Below are 24490 nucleotides of genomic sequence, written 5' to 3' on the forward strand. Positions count from 1 at the left end.
GGTGATTTTTTTCTTCCGCACAAAGGAAGGAATAGAGGGTGAAGCTCAAGGAATGACGCCACTCCTGGTTTGGTAGCGTATGTGGGGATTCAGAGCTCTCTCTTATGGTTCAAGGCGAGATTTCTCCATTAATAATAAGCTGGGCCATCCTCATCTCTCATAATTAAGCAACACTATTGGTATAGATAGGTGTTTCTCATTCATCCTCACTCTTCCATTTCAAAGGTGTGCAGGTAGCATCGAGGAAATGCACCAGTTCTGCTACCAGACGCCTTAGGTCTCACTCATTGCGAGTAGGAATCACACTTTTGGATCTCAGGTAGAGCACATCTGGCGAGAAGAGCTGGAACTTGGACGATCGTTTAATTTGTTAAGAGCTCTGCTTACTGTACAGCAGTTCCTGTGTGCTGTTGAGGTTTCAAGACGGAATACCACTTCCGGGGAACCCCTCCTACAGACCGATTCATTTAATAAGAACAGCTGCATCGCACAAATCAGATTTCGGATCAATCGATGAGTTTCTCGTATATTTGTATTCATTTTACTATTACTTTGTTTGATCATTTCGCCAATGTCACCTCCTGTTGTTATCAGTCATCATTTATGGCGCATGACCTCGTAATATCGTCACATATGCTAATTCTTGCACCTAATATTGTTTGAAACTTGATATCTGTTATACAGACTACTGTCATCGCACATGCCGGTATACCTCCCTGTTGTAAGGATGCAAATAATTACCCCCAAACACTAGAAAAGGTATTGAGAATGTGCATGATGCAGCACACATAGAAAAAGGGGAAAAAACGAGGAGAAATAAATCTGTATCTTGTCGTTAAACCTCTCCTGGGGATGCTTAAGGTTTTGGAACATCTCTAGGTTTACGAGGTTTTGTAAGTCTGGGGATGCTTCAAAATCCATGGGTGTTGCGTGGGAACACCCCCGCAACGCCCATGTATGCCTCCCTAGTGCAGAGTAAGGCAACACAGCAATTTGCGCTGCTTTGCCTTACTCCATATTTATGAGGCTATTCAAAGCCACACCAAGCGGATTTGTGTGGCTTCATAAATATGATTTTGTGGTTTGTTTTGCGTTACATCAAAAAAAAGTAATGCAAAGGCGGTGAAAGGCCCTTCTAAATATGGCCCAAAGTCCTTAGCTCATAGTCCTCACGAATGAATCCAACTGTCATTCTTCGAATATTACCCTGTCTTGTGTTCTAAGCGTAAGGCAGACAGAACCATTAAGGGGAGGGAAAACAAAGGAAGAAGAAATTAATGTCCCCAAAGAACACATAAATAAGTGCAGTATATTACAGTGTAGAATGCAGTATTCCCCTCTGTGCTTCACATCTCCTTTTCATTTTCCCCAACCAATGCAGACAGTACTATTGTGGCATCTCAGTTTTCTTTTGTAGATTATTTAAATGGCTGCTGCAGGATAAAAGCACTGATTGGTAGGTCACAAGTTCGATCCTCCAGAAAGTCTCCAATTTTACAATAAATTGGGTAATAGTAACATCTATTATTTAAGGCACTAAGAAATTGAAGATTGGAAAAACACGTTTTTTTTATTATTATCTCTGCAGTGAGTTCCTGCCACAGGGGAGTGTTTTCTTCGCCATAGACCCAGCAGTAGTCAGAGCTCAGTAGCTCATACACGGCTTGTGTACTTTGCTTCAGTTACTTACTTACATTCTCTCACTACTGGTCTATGCTACACATAGCTTACTAGGAGTTCTCACTGAATTCAGATGTAACACCGAAGCAATTTCTTCACCAACCACATTTCTAGTGAATCAACCTTATTATCTGTGGGTTAAGTGAGACCATGTCTAATGGCACATACGCCTGTACTGGCAAGCCTACTGGAGAAGATACGGCCAGAACAGCAACTTCATAATGCCTTCTGGCGAAGTAGCTGGCTCCACCATGTGCTTCAAACATGATTTTTAGGGTTATAAGACTGATTTCCCGACACTGGATGACTTTTTTTCATCCAAACATTCAGGTGTTTACTTGTAGGTACTGCTCAATCAGAACATCTTCCAATTGTCAATATGGCAGCAGGATCACAGGCTGTCCCTGAAACATTCTCTTGATATTGTGCTTATGCCTTGAGTGAGTGGAAGCATCCACTAAGGGGATACATGGCAGACCTTCCAGTACTTCCCTAGAACCCAGACAAGGTCTTGCTTCGAAACAGAACCTAAGCTGACATGAGATGTGAGGACAAGAAGGCATAGTAAAAGAGGAAATATGAGAAGCGAAAAGAAATATTCAGATACTGTTTATGAGAGGTACCTCCTGGTGCAGATGCCAAGGTCGACAAAGTGAGGATGTGTCAGCATATTGGATTGCAGTCCACTGCTGAGGGATATACTCATTGTTAGGTACTCCCTCTGTGAGCTGCGGGTCTGAGTCAAAGGCGAGGATCTACAATGAAAGAGAGGGCCCTTTTCACAACTGGTACAGCCCGAAGCGGAGGCACTATAATGCAATTAAAGCATTTTATCCACTAAATTAAGCAGAGAAAATGCTTAAATGTTGGAACAAAAAATATGTAGCAGCCAGATTCTATTGCCTTCTGCAAAATATTCTGATGTTGTGATACTCTCTACGTCAGGAGCATCAAACTTTGATTGTGTGAGCCCGTCTCTGACAGACTTTTGGGATCTGTTATTAACTTTTGTCAGGAATCTGCCACTGGTGAACAGTTACTGAAATCTCTGATCAACGTACATAGCAGAAGCCCCTAATCACTATTATGATAGTTATGACCTATTTTAGCCAGGTAACACACTCCCCGCGTGCACAGCACCACCAAGCCGTGCCCATGTCTCCCCCTCCCCGCCTTCGCTGCTTCTAGGGATCGAGGCCCTCCGGGACCCGATCCGCTAGGGTGTCTCTCTGGTCCCTCTGCCTTTCTTCAGCCTTCACTCTTTTGCTTTCTTTTTCAACCTTTGACTCCTTTGCCTTTTCTCAACCTTTGACTCTCTTTCCCTTTTTCAACCTCTGACTCTCTTTCCTTTTTCCAGCCTCTGACTCTTTTTGCCTTTTTCCAGCCTTTGACTCTTTTTGCCTTTTTCCAGCTTTTGACTCTTTTTTCCTTTTTCCAGCCTTTGACTCTTTTTGCCTTTTTCCAGCCTTTGACTCTTTTTGCCTTTTTTCCAATGTCGGGCCTTTTTTTGCCCTCTCTTGTTTTTGCGTCTTTTTTCCCGCTCCTTTTTTCCCGCTCCCCTGCCCCCCATACCCCTATTGGCCCGCTCCTCCCACCTCCCAGCTGCTCCTCCCTCCACCCTCCCTTATTAACGGCGGTCGGAGGCGCGCCAGAGGCAAGCCCGTCTGTGCCCGTCCGCACCTGGACCGCGCCCAGCGCCAGAACCCCTGGACCCTGCAACAGCCACATCCCCAGCATCCGGTACGATGCCGACACCCTCCGCGCTCTCAACACTGGCCGAGACACCACCTGTTTCCAGGACTCTCCAAAGAGCACACACGGGCCTTTCTCCTGCCACAACTGCAGCCTCACCTGCACCGGAGCCAACAAACCTCCCAGGACCAAGACAAACCAACTCCGCTGCATACTCCTCAACACCCGCTCAGCACGCAAGCACGCCATCGAGCTCTGGGACCGGCTCGACTCCACCACCCCGGACGTGGCCTTTCTAACCGAAGCCTGGTGGAATGACTCCTCAGCACCTGACATCGCCATAGCCATCCCGGACGGGTAGAAGGTCTTTCGCAGAGACCGCACCAACAGAACCGGAGGAGGCATAGCCATCATCCATAAAGCCACCCTCGAAGTCAAGACCCTCCTGGACGACTCCTTCAGCTCTGCCGAACTCCTGCACTTTCAAATCCACACCGACCCCAACACCACCCTCAGAGGAATGCTCATCTATAGACCTCCTGGACCCAGGGCACCGTTCAGCAACGCCATCACCGCCCTTGCCAGCACCCACGCACTCACCTCCACGGACTACATCCTCCTCGGAGACCTGAACTTTCACCTCGAAAACAACGACACCAACTCCACCACCCTGACCGCCAACCTCGCCAACCTCGGCTTCAGACAGCTCGTCAACGCACCCACCCACTCAGCCTGTCACACTCTTGACCCCATCTTCTCCACAAGCAACCATGTCACCTTCAATCACACCACCGAACTCTACTGGACCAACCACCACTGCATCCATTTCACCTTAAAGAAACATACAGAACACCACCTCACCGAACAACCACCCCGCCGACGCTGGGGCAAAGTCACCGAAGATCAACTAACCAATGCCCTAGCCCAGAAACCAACCACCAACCCCACCGACCCTGACATTGCCACCTACAACCTCAAGCTATGGATCAACGACTGCGCCAACCGCCTTGCACCACTCAGGAAACCCTCCAACAACCAAGTCAACAAAAAAGCCACCTGGTTCACCAACGACCTCCAAGCCTCCAAACGCAACTGCCGGAAACTCAAGCAAAAATGGCTACTCGAACGCACACCAAACAATCATACAGCACTCAAGGATGCCACACGCAGCCATCACCAACTCATCAGGCTAGCAAAAAGATCCTCCTTCAAAACCCGCCTAGAAAACAACACCCATGACTGCAAAGAACTGTTCAACATCGTAAAAGAACTCTCCAGCCCAAGCACCACCGTCAACGACATCACCCCCTCCCAAGAACTATGCGACGCTCTAGCCACTGCCTTCCACTGAAAAATCACAGACATTCACGACAGCTTCAACACCCTTCACACCTCGGACACACCTACCCCGCCCTCCACGAACTCCACCCGCTCCAGCCGACTGACCTCCTGGACCAGCATCAGCGACGCCGAAACCCGCAAGACCATGAATTCCATCCACTCCGGATCACCATCAGACCCCTGCCCACACCACATTTTCAACAAAGCAGACACAGCCATAGCACCACACCTACGGAAGGTCATCAACATCTCCTTCAAAATGGCAAGATTCCCGGAAAGCTGGAAACACGCCGAAATCAACGCTCTACTCAAAAAAACAAAGGTGGACCCCAAGGACCTGAAGAACTTCTGGCCCATCTCCCTGCTCCCTTTCCCGGCGAAGGTCATTTAGAAAATCATCAACACCCAGCTCACTCGGTATCTCAAAGACAACAACATCCTCGACCCCTCCCAGTCCGGCTTCAGACAAAACCACAGCACCGAGACCACCCTCCTCGCAGCCACAGACGACATCAGAAGCCATCTCGACAATGGAGAAACATCAGCCCTCATCCTCCTAGACCTGTCGGCCACCTTCGACACTGTCTGCCACCACACTCTGAAAATCCACCTCCTCGAAGCAGGAATCCAAGACCAGGCCCTCGAGTGGACCACATCCTTCCTCTCCGGCAGAACCCAGAGTCCGCCTCCCCCGTTCCAATCCAAAGCCTACAACATTATCTGCGGCGTACCCCAGGGCTCATCCCTTAGCCCAACGCTGTTCAACATCTACATGGCCCCCCTCGCACAAGTGGCCCGTCAACACAACCTCAACATCATCTCCTATGCCGACGACACCCAACTCATCCTCTCCCTCACCAAGGACCCACACACTGCCAAAACCAACCTCCACAAGGGACTGAAAGCCATCGCTGACTGGATGAGAGGCAGCTGGCTGAAACTGAACTCGGACAAAACAGAGGTTCTCATCCTTGGGCCCACCTCCTCCGCTTGGGACGACTCGTGGTGGACAGCCTCGCTGGGTTCCCCACCGACACCTACTGACAACACACAAAACCTCGGCTTCATCCTCGACTCATCCCACTCCATGTCAAAGCAAGTCAACACCGTCTCCTCTTCCTGCTACAACACCCTCCGCATGCTTCGCAGAATCTACAAATGGATCCCAACCAAAACAAGAAAAACAGTAACTCAGGCCCTCGTCAGCAGCTGACTCGACTATGGCAACGTTCTCTACGCTGGCATCCCATCCAAACACCTGCAACGGCTCCAACGCATCCAAAACGCCTCCGCCCTGACTCATCCTCAACATCCTTCACCACAGCCACATCACCCCCCACCTAAGAGACCTTCAGTAGCTCCCCATCAACAAGAGGATCACCTTCAAGCTCCTCACCCACGCACACAAGGCACTTCACAACACCGGACCGACCTACCTGAACAGCAGACTCAGCTTCTACACCCTCACCCGGAAACTCCACTCCGCCAAACTCGCCCTCGCCTCCATCCCCCGCATCTGGCGCAGATCCTCCAGCAGCAGATCTTTCTCTTACCTCGCCGCCAAGACCTGGAACACCCTCCCGTCTGACCTAAGACAGATTCAGCGCCTTGAAACCCTCACGGGTATGTAGTGCGCTTTATAAATAGATTGATTAATTGATTGATTGATGATGGCCATCCACGGCTCCATTGCTGTCTCAAAAAGGCATGATTTATTTAATTGAAAACCACCACAGGGACCTGTATAGTTTGAAAAACGAAAACTATCTGTGACATATTCATAGTCTGAAAAATTTGTCATCCTGACCTAGATTTATCTGTACCATAATTAAGAAGGCTAATTTAGGTTTGTAGTAGTCAATCAACATACTAAAATAAAGATCAGCACTCTAACCTCATTTCAGCTCATCGGATGTTTGTTGTGTTAATTTCCCTGCTAATCACCACCAGAAGAATTCATACAATCCATACTCTGGAATGAGGCAATGATAAACAAGGGCTCTGCTTTCAGATTATGCCATGTTGAGAAAGCCAATCAAAAGTCAAGGTTGATATGAACGTAGAAGCCTAATCTGGTGGAAATGGCATGAACACTGAGTAGGTTTTGATTTCACTTTCAACGAAGGACAGCTGGTAAGGACATGGGGAGGGGGTGGATCAAGGAGCACTGTGCAAGGTGTTAGACACAATTTTCAGATCAGAAGATAAAACCTTCTGGTGGAGCCAGAAGCATCTTTGAATAACAAACAAATTGAACCATTCTTAGATAACAGGGGTGGTGAGGAGGCAGAGACCAACATGTAGGCAGAAAGGGTGATTTTTGAGGAGCAAGAATACCCACATAAAACCCAAAATTTGTTAGTATTCTATAGATAATATGTTGGATTTGAGAGGGATAAGTGATTGCAGCTCTCAAACAGAACAAACTCACTGAAGAACGAACAGAAAACAAGCCCCTAGTATATAGGAGTGACGGGAAAACATCCTGTACTCAGGATTCTATCTGCTATTGGCAGTATTAGAAGACACAAAAGAAAATTATGCTAAGATGTGTGATGATGGTATGTGACACGTGATGTGTCAATTACGATACTGTTAAAGCAAGTTAAATACCAACAAAGAGTTGTATTAAAAAAAATAGTACAACAGAGGTGTTTCACCAGCAAGGCTCAAGAAGGGTGGGTTGCAGGTCACCAATGTGCTTAAGAAGGACAACAATAAATGATTCCAGAACATATAAATACCATAAACTGATGGTAATGGTACGCTCAAACATTCAAAAATCTGGGTTTAGGAATTAAGGGACAAATTTACAAGCCCCTTACGCCACCTTGCGCGGCCCTGGCGTCATTTTATTTACGCTATGGCGGCGTTAAGAAGGCCTTTCTCCCACACCATATTTACAAAGTGGCACAATGCATGCATGTCTTCACTTTGTAGATTAGAGCCTTGTGCCACATTATGCCTGCATCAGGCATAATGTGTGCAAGGGGGGTGTTCCGACGCAGGGAGGGCCCAAAAAATGGCGCAATGAAATTTACAACATTTCACTGCACCATTTTTTCCATCATTTTTAACGCCTGCTCAGAGCAGGCATCAAAATGACTCACCCATATAAACCTATGGGCCTACCTGTGCTTTGCTGCACTAGTATCAACATTTTTGACGCTAGTGCAGCAAAGCACCACAATAGCGTCAAAATGTGGATGCTATTGTGCTAACGACAGCCATAGTGCACCTTATTATAAATACATTGCAACCATGGTGTCATTAGGTGGCAGTAGGGGGACGCAAGAAAAGTGGCGCATCGGGACCCATGTGCCACTTTCTTGTAAATCTGCCCCTAAGTGTTATTTTGAAGGGCTAGTTTGCCTAAACCAGAGCTTAATTTGTGCTTATTGTTTCCGGTGCTGAGCACCAGCACTTATTTTTGAGGGCCGGGGCTTATTCTTTTGCCTCAAGCATTTACTGCGAGCAAAAGACACATATGAGAAAGACGGAGGATGAGAAAAACGAAAAAGCGTCCCAATGGGAGAAGGCAGAAAGCTCAAGAGTGAGCTAAAGGGGCGGGGAGTGGCTCTTAATGGATTAAAGAGGCCCGAGATGGCTTCAGGATGACGCTGCCTCAGTATCCTGTGCTCGCATATATAAATGCAGCAGCCGCATGTTTAAGAGGAAGGCTTTGGCACCGGCACCTTTTAGTTTACAAATTAAGCACTGGCCTAAACCCCCTGAAAGGCAGAAGGACCCCACCCCTCTATCCTTCTTTCCCGTTTAAAGAGCCTGAGAAACACAAAAGGGATATGGCTGTATTTCTCCAATCAGCAATCCCCATGTGCATTTCTATAGGGACCAGAGGAGCTTCCAAACCAGCCTTTAGTACAAGAGTCTGCCTAGCTGGTGCTGTTATCACTAAGAGGAAGCATTATACCTGCTCCTCATCATTTGTTGAGTGTTGCATGTGCGGTCACGCAACACCTTCTGCTGCAGGTGATCGAGATGTCTGTTTTTTTTCCAGGATGTCTACTAAATATGAACATGGATTAAAGCGAAGGAATTTCTTTCTCAGTATGAGTCCGTCATCACCTTGTCGACAGCCAAGGCTTCTCGTTGTTTGTACATAATTCTGCCGTGTGCAAGACAGTATTTTGGGGTTTTGTTTAGTCAACAAGCTTTAAGTAAAATAATCTCAGGATACGACAATGGGATGCTTTTACTCAGTTTTGACAGTTTGTTCTTGGAAAACTGTCTGGCAAAAACTATTGTGGTCTGAAACGCTTTACTTTTTCTATATGCTTCAGGTTTTAGATTCTTTTAACCATTAGGAATTAAAACAAGCATTTGCAATGCACTGGGTCTCGCGTTTGCTCGAGTTAGAGCTATTTGTATTGAAAATTACTAACTGGACTTTTCTTGCCACACAAACTGAAAATAAAAAGTAAAACAGTTGACATAAGCAAGGTGATTCAAAGCGCCGCCCTGAGAGCGAAGGAGACACACAGAAGGAAAAGGAAGTTAGCTCACAGTCAAATTTATCAACAAAAGTGCAATTATCCATGTAACATGGTCAATAACCAATGCGGTTACAAAACCGCCCTAAGGAGGGACAAATGTAAAGCAGTTACCAATGAAAAGAAAGGATTTTCGAAAGGCAAGCCCACAAACGAGTGATAGTGATGGTCGTGCGGTGGGTGTGGTTAAAAGCCCAGATACATACCAACACCTTGGAAAAGCAGCGCTTGCGCGCTGCTATGCTTGACCTAAAAACAGACAAATAGTAGTAAAATATGCCTCCCATGGATAGATGAATTTGCACTCTCAGTTTTTCAAATTCCTTGACTGACATTCACCATAACCCATCACAGTTCTATTTCACCCTATATATCTTATTTGTCAATGGGTGTTAAGGAAATTAAATAAAAAGTTTTCAGAAGACCCATGTTGATGGGGAAGGCAGAGGCCCTGGTTTACTAAAATGTGCACAGTCACTCATGGGACGCTACACAGTTTAGCACTGTGCACGTGGGTCCTTAAATTGTAAGAACATAGACACTATTTTTTGTGATGCATTGTGTTGCACGAGCGTGCATACAAAACTTTATAAAATGTAGGCCAGAGTCCATAGGAGTGATTTATGTCGCTTTAATCTGATTTCATTTTTCTAGTATGGTTTGCTCAGGGGGCACAAGATACCATTACTCACACACGTTTTGCTTAACGACTACGGGAAAGGTGACCAACATTTTATTTGATCTCCTATGCCTCAGTTTCCACAGGTGTCAAAATCTGTAGCAGCTTTGAAGACATTCAATCATTCCAGCCACAAATAAAATTTCGAACTGTGAACATACAAAGGTTGGATGTAAGGATATGAATAACAAAAATATAATTTGACATAAATACAACGGCCTAAAAATCTTTTAAACATATCATTTGAGTGTATTGTTTAGTCCAACAGAGCAATACCATATCTATAACAAGCATTTGCAATGCAATGGGTCTCGCATTCGCTCGAGTTAGAGCTATTAGCGTTGTAAATTCCTAACTGGATATTTTTTGCCACATAAATTAAAAATGAAAAGTAAAACAGTTGACATAAGTGAAGCACCACGGGCACCATGAGCATGAGTGCGAAGGAGAGACACGAAAGGAAAAAGAAGTTCGCTGGCAGTCAAACGTATCAGCAAATGTGCAATTATCTATGTAACAGTGTCGGTGTCCAAGGCGGTAACAAAACCACCTCAAAGAGGGACACACGTAAAGCATTTATCAATGATAACAAAGGATTTTTGAAAGGCAAGCCCATGAACGTGTGATAGTGATGGGTGTGATGTGAGCATGGTTAAAAACCTACAAATAGATTACAACAGGTCAAAGCGCTTGTGCGCCCAAACTAAAAATAGTGAAAGCACATAAAAGCAACAATCAGTCACTGCTAACCGTGAAACCTCTGATAGAGAGTTCTGCCCTCACATTTCTGGAACTGTTCTGATGTGCAGAGCCTTCATGAAAATATCCATAAGGCTACTCATCAATTTTACTATTTTATTGCTCTTGTGGCAGCATTTGTTATAGATTTCATAATCTAAAAAAAAAATTGAGGAATGCTGTATCTTTCAAGCAAGACAACGTCTTGAACTTCACTTTTTTCCTCACACAACTCCTTCCGCTTCTCTTGAATACTGTAAGCTTCTCAAAGAGTGAAGTATTTAAAGTTTTTTTTAAAAAGGTGGTCAGAAAGGGGGAAGCTTCAGTTCCCCTGTGTGGAAAATGTTCTTGATTTCACTTCGGGCAAAGAGCAGAAGCAGATAAGCCACTTAAACTTGACCGCCTCGTACTAGCAATTGCCCTCTACAAGAAGTACCAACTTCAAAGGAGCAGGACTTCTGACAGGAGGGAACCATCCTTCTCCTAACGGTTACAGTCGCTGTTTAAAGGAATCTCCCTTTTTCTAGAACTTTACATGACAATTTGGACTCTAACTCTGGGAGAAAGAATTTAGCAATTGATATAGCCCTTGTTAGAAACTGGGGTTTCTGGTTGACAGAGGGGTATCCCCTGTCCAAGCAGGAACCGCAATCCTAGTCAGGGTAAGTCAGGTACACACCATAAGTTAACCTGTGCTCACCCTCTGGCTGTTTGGAACAGAGCAGGCAGGCTTAACTTAAGAGGCAATGTGTAAAGGTGTAAAGTATTTGTACAACACTTCAAACAGTAACACAGTGAAAAGACTACAAGTGACTCCACACCATGTTAGAAAAATAGATTATATTTTATGAATACAAGACTAAAATGACAAAAAATCCAATAAGTAGAATTTGAAATGTGAATTGTTACAGAATACATGAAACTATAGTGCTTAGAAGCATAAGGTGCCAACCAGGGCAATCTGGTCGTGCTGGACCAGGACAAAATCAAGAGTTCAGGCTGCCCGTGATGGAGTGCAGGCCGGCTACAGGACCCACGGGTGGGCTGCTGAGCAGCAGTACCTTAGTCCTTGAAGCACAAAATGTGTTTATGATCCCCATGCAGTTTCATTATTGCACTGGATTTCTCCATGCAACCGTGGTGATGCCTTGGCTCCACTGATTGAAGTGTTGGTACTGAGTGCGGCAGTTCTGAATGAGATGCGACAAATGGATCTACGCTGGAGGGAGTGATGTGCCGATTTTCTCTACTACGTGGTGTGTTGGTTATGAAGGGCTGGTTCCGGAGGTGCGATGCGCCGGTCAAGTCCCTGCAAGAGCGGTGATGCATCATTACTGATCTTGCAGCAGGTGATGCATCGGGTCGTTTTGGTGCAACAGCGTAGACGTGCAGGTTCTTGCAGAGGCAGCACTTTATACCCACTTCCAAGGGCCCAGGACTGGATAAGCATCACTTGGCAAGGCAAGACTTGCAGCAAACAAAGTCCACGTGCTGTGCGGGGTGATGGGTCAAAATCTTTTGTGTTCCTGAGATTTCAGTGGAACAGGAGGCAAGAAAGCAAGCCCTTGGAGTCACTCTAGATTCATGTGAGATGGGTCCAGTCCTTTCTCAGCAGGGCGGGGAGCAGCAAGGCAGCACAGCAGAAAAGCAGTTCTTCAAGTTTAGCAGTCCAGAGTGGCAGTCCTTGTAGCAGCACATCAGTTATTCTTCCTGTCAGAGTTCTTCACAGGTCCAGTAGTGTACTGATTTGGTAGGGTCAGAGGTCTAGTACTTATACCCAGTTGTGCCTTTGAAATGGGGATGACTTCAAAGAAGGGTCTTTAAAGTGTACAGAGGTCCTTTCTTCCTGATTGTGCTCTAGACTCACTATGGGGGGTTGTGGGTTGTGTTAAAGCAGGATACTGCCTATTCAAGCATGTCAGGTCGTCCCGCCCATCCTGCCCAGGATGGGCCATCAGGATGTTTGTTAGACTTGGCATCATTGGCATGGTCTCCCCTAACTTTTTGCCTCTACTTCCCAGGTTGGTTATGTGTGCTGGACTCTGTTTTTGCTGTTTTGTTCTCTCTGGACACAATATACCACTGCTGACCAGTACTAAAGTGTAAGTGTTCCCTGTATAAATTGTATGTGTACATTGGCTTATGCATGATTGGTATATCCGATTTACTAGTAATTCCCTAGTAAAGTGCACTAGAAGTGCCCAGGGCCTGTAAATCAAATGCTACTAGTGGGCCTGCAGCACTGGTTGTGCCACACACATTAGTAGCCCTGTAATCCTGTCTCAGACCTGCCACTGCAGTGTCTGTGTGGACAGTTTTAAACTGCCAATTCAACTTGGCAAGTGTACCCACTTGCCAGACCCAAACCTTCCCTTTTCTTACATATAAGACACCCCTAAGATAGCCCAAGGTAGCCCCATGGGGAGGGGGCAGTGTATGTTAAAGGTGGGACATGTAATAATGTGTTTTACATATCCTGACAGTGACATATTGACAAATTTGTTTTTCACTGTTGCAAGGCCTATCTCTCTCATAAGTTAACATGGGGGCTGCCTTTAAATATTACTGAAACACAGATTCCCTTTGGGAGCAGATAGACTTGGAGTTTGGGGTCACTGAACTCACAATTTCAAAATGCATCTTTTAGTGAAGTTGGTTTTTAGATTGTGTGTTTGAAAATGCCACTTTTAGAAAGTATGCATTTTCTTGCTTAAACCATTCTGTGACTCTCCTTGTTTGTGGATTTCTTGTCTGGGTCAGTTTGACAGTTGGGCTGTGTGCACCTCTCCTCTAGACAGTGACACAAGGGATCTGGGGTGTAGCCTGCATATCCTGATGGGCCATCTGGGCTGAGGGGAGGGGAGGAGTGGTCACTTACACCTGAAAGGGCTGTGCCTGCCCTCTCACAATGCAGTCTCCAACCCCCTGGTGTGTGTCTGGGGTCTGACCTGGGCAAGGCAGGATCTTGAAAACAACAGAGACTTCTCTTTGAAGTAGGCCTACTTCAAAGGCAGAAAGGGGTATAAGATGAGCACCCAAAACCCCTGAAAATCAGATTACTTCTGGAGCCGAGAGGAACCTCTGGCAAGGAGAAGAGCTAGAAGCTGTAGGGGGAGCACTGCCCTTTGCCTGTGACTGTGCTTTGCTGGGTTGGCCTGCAGTAGCTGCTTCTGCCTGAGAGAGGACAAAGACTGACTTTTGTGTGACTTCCCACTGGTGAAGAATCTCCAAGGGCTTGAACTGAGCTTGCCTCCTGTTGTTGAAGTCTCATGGAAATCAAAGACTTCTCTCTGCCAGCACCTTGGCTTTCTGCTGAGATTCCTGCCTGCCAAGTGGTACCCTAGCCTGTCTCTGGGGTCTGGAAAGGTGAAGCTGGTGGAAAAGAACAGAAATCCACTGAAAGACCGCTGTGTGGGGAAACTTTCAACGCACCACCAGCCTCGCGGCTGAAAAACAAAGTGCAACCAGCCTCGCGGCTAAAATTGACGCTCCACCTGCATCGCGGGTGGTAGATCAACGTAACAAGGCTAGAGAAATGACGCATAACACCCGCAGTGGCTGCAGTTAACAACACAAGCCCCCACGCAGCACAGTTTCTTGACACTGTGCGACCGGATTTCAACGCAACATCGCAGGGTGCGAAAAATCAGCGCAAAGCCTGCCAGAACCCGAGGTGCCCGCCTGGATCGACGCATCACTCTCTTGCGGGAGAGAAGAAATGGTGCATGCCGACTCGACTGGACAAGGGACGATACACGTTCTCGCTTGCGGGTGAGAAATCGACGCATTGCTGGCCTTTTTCGACACACACACTCGCCCGTGCAGCTTTATTTTGACACTACGTACTTTTGCACGCTAACAACGTTCTCACTGTTTTCTAAAGAATTTAGGACTCTTATTCTTTGAAAATTCATATCTTGACTTGTGTATGGTGGATTTTTGTTGTTTTGATCTTGTTTCGTTTAGATAAATATTATCTATTCTTCCAAACCTGGGTTGTGTCATTTTTTACTGTTTTCACTGTGTTACTGTGTGTTTTCATACAAATACTTTACACATTTCTGCTGAAGTTAAGCCTGCCTGCTCATGCCAAGCTACATAGGGAGGGTGAGCGGGGGGTTAACTGAGGGTAATTCTCCTTTACCTTGACTGGAGTGAGGGTCCTTCCGTGGACGGGGGGTAACCTGACTGCCAACCAAACGCCCTATTTCTAACATTGGTGATCAGCGCTTGGGAATGGACTTGTATTTGTACTTGACATACAGTGATTAAGTGTACACCATCGTCTTCAGTACAGACCATTACGTGACCACATACTACTTGTTTTTGTGATTTTTGCTTTTTTCTCTTATTTTGTATTTTTCCATACTTCTATTTTGTAGTAATCCATCATTGACTTTTGAACACCATTTGAGAACTTGTTTTTCTGCTTTTGGAACTCTGCACTTTTAACTATTCATCATGTCTCAATCTGGAGAGGCATCAGCTGGAGCTGCTTTTGATTTGGGGAAACTGGAGAGCTAAACAGTTGCCCAGTTGAGGCAGTTCTGCAAAACCCTTGCTTGTTCCATTAAGGGCTCCACCAGGAAGGAGAAGCTGCAAAAGGCACTGCGGGCCTGGGTAACAGCCAAGGAAGCTGAGGGGCACACAGAGGGGGAGGAGGAGGAAGAGCAATAAATACATAATGGTGTAGTGGGTGGGCCTGTTATGTCCAGGGAGAGGGTCTCCAGGGCAGGTAGCATTGTGTTATCTATGAGTCTGACTCCTGAAGAGTTGCTGGACAGACAGGCAGAGAGGGCTCACCAGTTGGGGAAAATGAGGATGGCCCTAGAAGAGAAAAAGTTATTGTTGGCTCATGAGCTCAGCTTGAGGGAGCAGGATCAGAGGAGCCAGTCTAGGAGGGATGGTGGCAGCAATAACACAGTGCAGCCTGAGAGAAGGGTGCACATTACTAAGGACCCTGTGAAGGATTACAATAGGGAGGATGACATACTATTGTGGTTTAAGGGGTATGAGTCTGCTCTCCAGATGAATCTGGTCCCTGAAGCTCATTGGGGACGGGTCTGTGGAAGCACTTCGAGGTAGAGGGAAGGGGTACTCTGACATCCTTAGGGGATCCCCAGGGGCTCACTTACCCTATCATGAAGGACGCCCTGATCACTAGATATGGTCTCACCCATGATCAGTATATGGACAAGTCAATGTCCTATAAGAAGAAGGAATCCCAAACACGGTTGGAATGTGTTGATTCTTTTTGCAGGTCACTGGATGGTTGGGTGAAGGGCAGTAAGGTAACAATGTATGAGGGGCTTTACAATTTGATTGTTTGGGAGCACTTGTACAGTTTATGTTTTAGAGCTGCGCTAGCACCTAATTGATAGCAAGCTGTTGACCCCAGGAAGCTTGCGCAGGAAGCGGACCGTTGGGAGAGCACCAGGGTCCAAAAGAGGTATGGGGAGACCATGCCAAGGGTGGGCAGGGTCCCCATCAAAAGAAGTGGGGGGGTAAGGGTAAAGAGGGGAGTTCTCTAAAGGGCCCCAAACTTGTTCCCAGGTTAAAGAATCCCACCCTCCAGTAGAAAAGAAACTATGAGTCTCTACAGGGAAACCTGCAGAGAAGGAGTCCCCCAAGTTCTTTGCATGTGATCACGAGGGTCACAAGAGGGGGGATCCCAAATGTCCCAAGTGGACACCAGCACCCACTGGTGCTCAGTCACAGGGTTTGGTCAGTGCATCGCTTGGGGAGGAGTTGGTTCCAGGTGGGTGGGAGCCAGCTGAGATGACCCTTGTCTCACTAGGGCACAGTAAGATGGTCCAGAGGACCCTTGTGCCTGATAACACTAAGAAGTACAGGCAGTGGGTGACCATCAATGGACTGAGGGTAGAGGCTCTGAGAGGCACAGGAGCCAGTGTGACTACAGTGAGGAGACACCTGCTGTCTGAAGAACAGGTAGATCCTGTGTGCTTCACCAAGTAGTTACAGTGGATAACTCAGAGCGCCTGTACAGAGTGGCGCAGGTTCCATTTTAATGGGGGGGGTCTCAGGTTCCTTGAAGGTAACTGTGAATCCAACCATGCCTGTAGATTGTTTGCTTGGCAATGACTTGAAGGATTCCCCTTGGCAGGAGGTGGAACGCAGGTCACACTTGAAAATGTTGGGCCTACTTGGGAACTTGGTTCCCAGGTGTCTACCCGGTCTATGGCAGCCCGTCAGGGTGTTTAGCAGACCCTGGAGCCTGAAAAAGTGGCCCAGGTGTATGCTAGAAGGAACAAGGGCAAGGGGCGCAGGAAACCAGTCCCAGAAGTTTCCACGGTCCAGGAGGAGGCTGAACCTGAGGGGGGGCCCTGGAGCCTACAGGGGAACATGTGGCTGAACTGGGTGAGGTCCCTGAGTTGTCACAATGACAGCAGGAAGGGGGCCCACCAGAGAAGCATTCTGTGAGGCACAGAAAACATGCCCTACTCTGGAGAGTTTGTGGAGGCAGGCTGCTGACCAGGCGTCTGGCAAGGAGCCTGGATCACATTTGATTTATTGGGAGGATGCCCTCCTATATAGCATGCCTAAGATTCCAGAGCCTATGTCAGTCTGTGTGCTGGTGATACCCAGTGCTTCAGAGCCTTCTTTCTGGGTCTGGCTCATGATGTTCCTTTAGCTGGTCATATGGGGCAGGACAACACCTTTGAGAGGCTTGTCACCCTCTTCTATTGGCCCAAATGTGCAGGCATTCTGATGCTCATTGTAGGTCTTGCTCAACTTGTCGGGCAAGTGGCAAGAGTGGGGGGAAATGCAAGACTCCCCTCCAACCTTTCCCTGTGGTTAGCACCCCCTTTGAAAGGGTTGGTATTGACTTTGTGGGGCCTCTGGATCCCAAGACAGCCATGGGCAACAGGTTTATGCTGGTCTTGGTGGACCATGCCACCCGGTACCCGGAAGCCATTCCTTTGAGATCGATCACTGCCCCTGTGCTGGGCCGTGCATTGATGGGGGTTTTTACCCACATAGGTTTCCCCAAGGAGGTTGTGTTCGATAGGGGTACCAACTTCATATCAACATATTTGAAGTCTCTGTGCAAGGTATGTGGGGTAACATACAAGTTCACCACCCCTTACCACCTTCAAAGCAATGGTCTGATTGAGAGATTCAACCGCACCTTGAAGGGCATGATTATGGGTCTGTCAGAGCCCTTGAGGCATAAGTGGGACGTCCTTTTGCCATGCCTTCTGTTCGCTTACAGGGAGGTGCCTCAAAAAGGGCTTGGCTTTAGTCCTTTTGAGCTGTAGTATGGCCACCCTGTGAGGGGACCTTTGAGTCTGGTAAAGGAGGCTTTGGAGAAAGCTCCTAGTAAACCTCCACAGGATGTATTCAGTTACATGCTGGCTCTGAGAAACCAGACTGCTCGCTTCAGAGCTCTCACACAAGAGAACCTGGAAGCAAGCCAGGAAGACATGAAATGCTGGTATGACCAAAATGCAATACCAACCTGGTCACAAAGTGTGGGTGATGGTGCCAGTGGAGCCTAGGGTGCTCCAGGACAGGTTGCCTGGGCCATTTGAGGTGGTGGAGCACAAAAGTGAAGTCACCTACCTGGTGGACTTGCGGACTCCCAGGAACCCTTTAAGGGTCCTGCATCGTGAACCTACTCAAGCCACACTTTGAGCGGACTGAATTGTCCATGCTCCTAGCAACTGATGATGGGGTGGAGGAAGAGAGTGATCCTCTTCCTGTCTCCTGTCTGCAGGAGAAAAAGATTGGTCCGTGGAAAGAGTGATCCTCTCCCCCTCCCTGATCCCAGAGCAGGAGAGGGACTGTCGCCAGGTGTTGGGTCAGTTCGCCTCCCTGTTCTCCCTGATCCCAGGGGTCACACACTTGTGTACACACGATGTGGACACTGGGTACAGTCCTCCTGTTAAACACAAAGGCCCATATTTATACATTTTTAGCTCTGCAGTTGCGCCATTTTTTAATGAAAAAACGTCGCAAACTTACACTTTTGTATTTTGTAAGTTTGCGCCGCTTTTGCTAAAAAAGTATAAATATGGGTCAAAGTTTACAGAGTGGCTGACAGGGTAAGGGCTAACATTAAAGAGGAATTCTCTAAAATGTTATCATTGGGGGTGATTGAGTTCTCCAGCAGCCCTTGGGCCAGCCCGGTGGTTTTGGTCCCAAAGGCTGCTGCTCAAGGTACAGCTCCAGAACTCAGGTTCTGTGTGGATTACAAGGGACTCAGTGCAGTTACCAAGACTGACTCGCACTCCATCCACTGAGCTCATGAGCTCTTTGACTGGTTGCGAACTGCCAAGTACCTAAGTATGTTTTATCTTACCTCTGGGTACTGTCAGATTGCCATGACTGAGGGGGCTAAGGAGAGGTCTGCATTCTCCACTCCAGATGGGCACTACTAATTTAGGGTGATGTCTTTTGGGAAGAAGAATACCCATGCCACCTTTCAGAGGTTGGTCAACCAAGTGTTGGCTGGGCTGGATGATTTCAGTGCTGCCTACTTGGATGACAATATTGTCTTTAGTTCCACATGGGAGGAACACTTGCAACACCTCTGTAAAGTGTTGGAGGCCCTGCAGAAGGCAGGCCTCACTATTAAGGCAAGCAAGTGACAAATAGGGCAGGGTTCTGTGGTGTACTTGAGACACCAGGTGGGGAGTGGCCAGGTGGCACCCCTAAAGCCAAAAATTTAAACCATTCTGGCTTGGGAGCCCCCCAAGATCCAGACTGAAGTGAGAGTCTTTTTATGTTTCACTGGATACTGTACGAGGTTTGTCAAGGGGTATGGCACAATTGTTGCCCCATTGACTGAGTTAACTTCCAAAAAGCAGCCCAGAAATGTGTTTTGGACTGAGTCTTGCCAGATGTTTTTTGATGCCCTGAAGGCTGCGCTGTGCACAGCACCTGTGCTGAAGGCACCTGGCTATTCTAAGGAATTTGTTGTGCAGACACCTCAGAGCATGGTATTGGAGCAGTACTTTTACAGCTTAATGAAGAGGGCCTAGATCAACCTGTTGCCTTCATCAGAAGGAGATTAGTTCCCAGGGAATGTAGGTGGAGTGCAATTGAGAGTGAAGCTTTTGCTGTGGTCGGGGCACTTAAGAAGCTAAGACCCTACTTGTTTGGGACTCACTTCCGGATTCAGACAGAACACAGGCCCCTCAGATGGTTAATGCAGATAAGGGGTGAGAATCCCAAAATGTTGATGTGGTCCATCTCCCTACAGAGAATGGAGTTTATGGTAGAACAACGCCCTGGCACCAACCACGCCAATGCTGATGGTCTGTCCAGATTCTTCCGCTTTAGTGATGAGAACTCCCATGAGGTTGCCAATTCAACTTAGCAAGTGTACCCACTTGCCAGGCCTAAACCTTCCCTTTTATTACATGTTAGACGCCCCTGAGGTAGGCCCTAGGTAGCCCCATGGGCAGGGTGCAGTGTATGTTAAAGGTGGGACATGTACTTACGTGTTTTACATGTCCTGACAGTGAAATACTGCCAAATTCGTTTTTCACTGTTGCAAGGCCTATCTCTCTCATAGGTGAACATTGGGGCTGCCTTTTAAATATTATTGAAGCGCCGATTCCCTTTGGGAGCAGATAGACATGTGGAGTTTGGGGTCTCTGAACTCACAATTTGAAAATACATCTTTTAGTGAAGTTGGTTTTTATGTTTGAAAATGACACTTTCAGAAAGTAGGCATTTTTTTGCTTAAACCATTCTGTGACTCTTCTTGTTTGTGAATTCCCTGTCTGGGTCAGTTTAACAGTTGGGCTGTTTGCACCTCTACTCTAGACAGTGTCACAAAGTGATGTGGGGTGTAGCCTGCATCTCCTGATGGGCCAACTGGGCTGAGGGGAGGGGAAGGGAGGAGTGGTCACTTACACCTGAAAGGGCTGTGCCTGCCCTCACACAATGCAGTCTCCAGCCCCTTGGTGTGTGCCTGGCCTGGGCAAGGCAGGATCTTAAAAACAACAGAGACTTCTCCTTGAAGTAGGCCTACTTCAAAGGCAGAAAGGGGTATAAGAAGAGCACCCAAAACTCCTGAAAATCAGATTGCTTCTGGAACCAAGACAAACTTCTGTCAAGGAGAAGAGCTGGAAGCTGGAGGAGGAGTACTACACCTTTGCCTGTGACTGTGCTTTGCTGGGTTGGCCTGCAGTAGCTTCTTCTGCCTGAGAGAGGACAAAGACTGACTTTGTGTGACTTCCCACTGGTGAAGAATCTCCAAGGGCTTGATCTAAGCCTGCCTCCTGTTGTTGAAGTCTCAGGTACATTAAAGACTTCTCTCTGGCAGCACCTGGGCTTTCTGCTGAGAGTCCTGCCTACCAAGTGGTGCCCTAACCTGTCTATAGGCCCTGGAAAGGTGAAGCTGGTGGAAAGAACAGAAATTCACGCAAAGACCGCCGTACGGGGAAACTTTTGACGCACCACCTGCCTCGAGGCTAAAATCGACGCTCCACCTGCATCATGGCTGGGAGAATGACGCAACGTGGCTGGAGAAACTACACGCAACATCTGCAGCAGCTGCTGTTAATGACCCAAGCCCCCAGGCAGTGTGGTTTCTTGACACCGTGCAACCAGATTTCGACGCAAGATTGCTGGGCACGAAAAATCAACGCAAAGCCTGCCCGGACCCAAGGTGCCTGTTCGGATCGACGCATCGCTCTCTTGCAGGAGAGAAGAAATGACGCACACCGACCCGACCAGCAAAGGAACGATGCACGTTCTCGCTTGCGGGTCAGTAATCGATGCATAGCTGGCCTTTTTCCATGCACACTTGCCTGTGCGGCTTCATTTTGACACTACCCAGGTACCATTGTACTCTAACAACGTTCTCACTGTTTTCTAAAGGATTTAAGACTCTTATTCTTTTAAAATTCATATCTTGACTTGTGTATGGTGGATTTTTGTTGTTTTGGTCTTGTTTTGTTTAGATAAATATTATCTATTTCTCCAAACCTTTGGTGTGTCATTTTGTAGTGTTTTCACTGAGTTACTGTGTGTTTTGGTACAAATGCTTTACACATTGCTTCTGAAGTTAAGCCTGCGTGCACATGCCACGCTACCAAGGGGGTGAGCGGAGGTTAACTGAGGATGATTCTCTTTTACCCTGACTAGAGTGAGGGTCCTTGCTTGGACAGGGGCTAACCTGACTGCCAACCAGAGACCCCATTTCTAACAATGTTGATGGCCCATCAGTCACTCATAAGCTCCCTTGGTGTGAGGCTGTCTGAAAGGGATGCACAATGTCCAGCTATCACCCAGCCCAGACATGTATTAGAGACAGGCTGCAGGCACACAGGGTAAGGGTCAGGAAAAGGCCAACTTTCTAAAAGTGGCATTTTTAAAATTGTAACAGTAAATCTGACTTTACAATTAAAGAGGATTTATCATTACAATTCCATAGGTACTAAACATGTCACACCGACTCCTTCTCAATTAGGGATTACAGCTTAATAAATGTAATAAGGAATCCCCAATGTTAACCTATGAGAGGGATAGACCTCACAGTAGTGAAAAACTAATTTTTGAATTTTTCACTACCAGAACATGTAAATGTTATAAGTATATACCCTGTATTGTAATTCATATCACCCTGCCATATGGCTATCTAGGGCCTAACATAGGAGTGACATATGCAAGAAAAGGAGAGTTTAAGGCTTGGTAAGAGGTTTTAAATGCCAAGTCAACATGGCAGTGTGAACTGTACATACAGGCTTTGGAATGACAGGCCTGATACATGTTTAAGGGCTACTTGAGTGGGTGACACCAGCAGTGCTGCAGTCCCAGTTGTTGCATTTTATTTACAGACCCTGGATACATGTAGGGCACTTTAAAAGGAACTTATAAGTAAATTAAATATGCAGATTTTATGGATGTACCAATCAAACCATGTTTAGGGGAGAGAGCACATGCACTTTTGCACTGGTCAGCAGTGGTAAAGTGCTCGGACTCCTGATGCCAACAAAAAGAAATCAGAAAAAATGTGAGGCAAATAGGCAAATGGTTTCAGGGGAGAGTCAACTACCCTAAGGCTTTCAGGTCCAAGACCTTGACTTCAGGCTATAATCAAACACAGATTTCTTTCAGAGGAATTTGTCTAGTAAACACTGGTACTGGTTCTCAAAATTTGTATTGTCTGTCTTGACATTGCTGCTGTCACCAAACAATTATGTGACCAGCACTAGAGAGTGGATTTAGCTCAACCCACATGTTAGGAGCCAGGAGTAAATGTTTTGATTGGGAAGACATGTGCTTCCACAAGTTCTTGCCATCCCCACACCTGTGATCATTTTGTTTATTTATCCAGCTGCCTAAGCTTAACCTTTCAGGGGCACACAGATGACATTGGAATGCTAGTAATGTCTTAGATAACTCGATAATTTATTTTGTTATTGTCTGTCAGCAGCAGAGGAGGTCAGTCACTAACCTACATGGGTTTTAAGGTCTGGTTTGACAGTGCAACTGTCACCTGACATTGTAACTTACACCAAATGTTATTACTTTGCTTTGACACAAATACATATCTGTTCCCATGCTATATACTTATAATGCTTCACATAACTATACAATGTTCCTTTAATGCCAGGCCTATTGGCATTGCCAATGCTTGTTCTGCTAATAGGTTGTGTTGTATTCCTGACTTATGTACAACCTAATTCTGAATTCCCACTGGAAAGACAAAGTTGCATTTATAAATATGTTTTGTAAATCAGGCACAATATGCCATAGGACATAGACGGTGCGATTTTCAATTTCCTCAGAACAGAAATTACGTGCATATAAAGAAGAAAATGAAAAGAACTAGTAATGATGGCAAAGACTAGAGGGCCAGTTAAATAATCCTGAGTTCACATAAAATGGGTTTAATGAATGCTTTGTTTCCTGACAGAAAGTGAGATGACCTTGTGATAGATGTTAATATGATAGAACCTGTTTCCTGAGATGTCATCAAAATGAATCCAATAATTTACATTGTCGCCTGTGGTGATTTACTCTATCACAACCAAAGTACTGTTGAAACCACTGCCATTGTCCTCGACAAGTAGATCATTCAAAAGGGAGTCCAGCACAGCTAAAGGTCCACCTCTCATCCATAAATATGAACTATGAACAGAGAGTCAACGGTTTACCAGATCAGCAGTTTTTAAAGAAGTTATCAAGAAGGTGAGACACTACTGAAACATTCGTCTTTAAAAGGGTTATGCTCCAGTTCACAAAGTTCTGTACCACGTTCACAAGTGGAATGAGACATACAAGGGATCAACTTATAAACACATTAGTGGTGCATGTGTTCTTCGTTGAATAGTAGATGTGCATTTGGAATCGATTGCCAAACAATGGTTCACGCTGACGGAAGATAGAAGAAACAATATGTTGGAATGAATTATGGGGAAATAGAGGTGAATGTCTCAGCACCTTATTCAGGAAAAAAGGCTGGGAGCTCGTCACACTGTCACCGATGGAAAAATTACTTTTTCATTCCTTATGACTAGGAACGTTCCTCAATAACTGTGAAAATTTCTTGTAAAGGTTGAGAGCACCGAAGATAGCTTTGGGAAAATAGTCTTTCTTGCTTTCCATTGGTATACTTTTATGTCAATTTCGATATTATAATGTATCCTGAGCTCATCCAGTTTTCAAGACCCTCGCAAAAGCACAGTCATGCGTTTCAAGGTCAGAAGAATAAGCTGATGCCATTTATACAGGGTTTAAGAGCTAGGTCAGTGGAGGCTTTGATGTGCAATCTTGCCAAAACTCAAGTTAATCAAAATGTACAATGTGAAGGAAATAATGGGCCTGCACAATATAAATATTTTCAGAATTGAAAGCCGCCAGACTTCAG

The sequence above is a fragment of the Pleurodeles waltl genome, chromosome 9, assembly GCF_031143425.1.
Source record: "Pleurodeles waltl isolate 20211129_DDA chromosome 9, aPleWal1.hap1.20221129, whole genome shotgun sequence".
Taxonomy (NCBI): Eukaryota; Metazoa; Chordata; class Amphibia; order Caudata; family Salamandridae; genus Pleurodeles; species Pleurodeles waltl.